Source organism: Vespa mandarinia, chromosome 5 (genome assembly GCF_050613455.1).
Source record: "Vespa mandarinia isolate Hongniang chromosome 5, ASM5061345v1, whole genome shotgun sequence".
Taxonomy (NCBI): Eukaryota; Metazoa; Arthropoda; class Insecta; order Hymenoptera; family Vespidae; genus Vespa; species Vespa mandarinia.
In genome coordinates, this window is record NC_140814.1 from 3,120,001 (window position 1) to 3,122,500 (window position 2,500).

Genomic DNA, 2,500 nt, shown 5'->3' on the forward strand with positions numbered 1-2,500 from the left:
TCGATTTTATTTGCGTAAACAAATAACGAACGCTCTATCAAATTTACTAACTCTATTTGCATATTAAATGAATATAACTTTAAATTTTAACATATGCGCGTACGTGAAAGAATTATAAAACATTTAAACAAATGTTTTATATATATATATAAATTTTATTTAATTAATATATATTTATTATAATATATAATATATTATATTATATATAATATATAATATATTATATTATATAAAATATATTAATATATATTTAATTAATATATATATATATTAATTCTTTATACTTTGCGAACGTTTCAAATTGTTCAAATAATTTCATAATAATTGAGAAAATTTGAATTTTTGGTTAGAGAAGAGAATTATTTCTTCTTCGATGTTTATCCGTCGGAATGCAAAAGAAAACAAATTGTTGTTTCGATGACGTACGTAATCAATGAAAAGTTCAATTTTGTTCGTATTTATTTCGAAATATTTCGAAGAGAAGCTCAAAGAAGGAAGAAAAAAAAACATCAACGGCAGACCATAAGATCTATTGGTTCAATCGAAAAGTAAAAAAAAAAAAAATATCGTTTCGTGTTTCACCTAATAGAAAAACTTTTTTTTTTACATTCTACCGTATAAAAATCCAACTCTTGATTTTTCTATTCATTGTGAACATTCGATTTAAACGAATTTTTCTTTAGTTCGTCGTATTTGAAAATGTACTTAAAAGTCGATTATCGATTGCTATATCAATTGATACGATATAGACGTTTAAAAAGATCATGATGAACCTTTACTTTAATAAAATTTTCTTATTTATTTTCAAATAGAAGTAAGTCTCGTTCGCTTTCAATATCTTTTTAAAGAAAACTCTTTGAAAAATCAATAATATAACGCGATATCTATCTTATTTTTCTAATCTAGAAATAGAAAGGATCCGCAATTCGGTTTCGCATTTAATCGAATCATGAAAACATTTTACGTCCACACGTATAAAAGTTTAAACCTTCGGCGTTTTCGACTCGGCGATTACTTTTAAATCGATCACTATCGCGAGATCGATTTATTTAATTGAAAAATAGAAAAGTTAATCCAATCGGCATTTCATCTAATCAAAAGATTTTATATTTTCCCGTATAAAAATTTAAACCAATACGTGGCTTTTCAATAAGATCAATTTTTTTGATTGTTACATTAATAACAATCATAATCATAGACAAAAGTACGTTTTTGTTGAAATTAAAATTATGTTTATGTTAACATTTAAAGTTACATTAACGTGTTGTTGTTACGTGTTATGTAATATTATAAATGTACGTAATAATATTGTTCAAATATTGATTCATTATAAATCGCGTACGTTAACATCTCGTTTAAGTAAATATAAAATTATCGAAAGTGTAAATTGTTTAAGATAAACCGATTGCAAAGATCGGATTTAGATGTTTACTCGTCGAAATGCAAGAGAAAAAAAAAAAAAAGAAGAAGAAAATACAAACAAAAAATTGTTCCAGGTAAAAGTTAAAGTCGATTAAAAGTCCTCTCTTAGTGACATTAAATTGATCAAAAATTTATAAACTTTATTATTGAAATATTAAATTAAAATTATATTTATAATTTAACGCGCGTTACGTATAACACGTATAAAGTTTTTAAAAGAATCTATCTATTATCGTTTAAATATTACTTTGTTATATTTCATTTATATCATACGTCGTTTAAATAATAATAAAATAAATCGTAAGTATAATAATATTATCGAAGTTTATCCATACGGAAAGAATCAATTTCAATGTTTACTCGTTGGAATGCAAAGGAGTAACTGAATCATCAAAGTCAGTCGAGCGATCGTTTTTATTATCATCATTTGATAATTGAAAATTTCAAATTTAAATCCACCGAAATACCGAGTTATTGAATTTTATAAGTATCACATTTTAACGAGTTTGACGAGATATTTATTTACATGTGTACGTGACGTTAAAAACGAATGTGTTATTGTTTAATTATTAATTCATTAATCATCCGCGCTAATTGTTTAAATCATTACCACATCGTCGAATGTATATTAAAATATTTTAATCTTTTTATTTAAAAAGAAAAGAATTTATATGTTTTATACGTACTTTCAAAATCACTTTCTCATTCGAAATCTTAATTTATCGAAATATTTATTTCATATTAAATGTCTTTTACGAATTATCTAATATTTATCGGAACGTATTATCGTTTAATTATCAATTAGTTATACTCTATGTTTATTATACGTTGTTTAAATAATTACAGAACAATCGAAAGTACAACTCAATCGTTTGATCTTAAATCGTGTGAACTTAAAGAGAATGCTTTGATGTTTAATCGCGTTGAAATACGAAAAATAAAAAAAGAAAAAAAAAAAAGAATTCTAATTGTATAAAAGTCAAAGTTGATCGAGCGTTTATTCACTTTTTTTCTTTTTTTTTTTTCTTTTTTTTTTTATTGTTTCTTTTTGTACGCAAAAAACAATCGGGAAATCAAG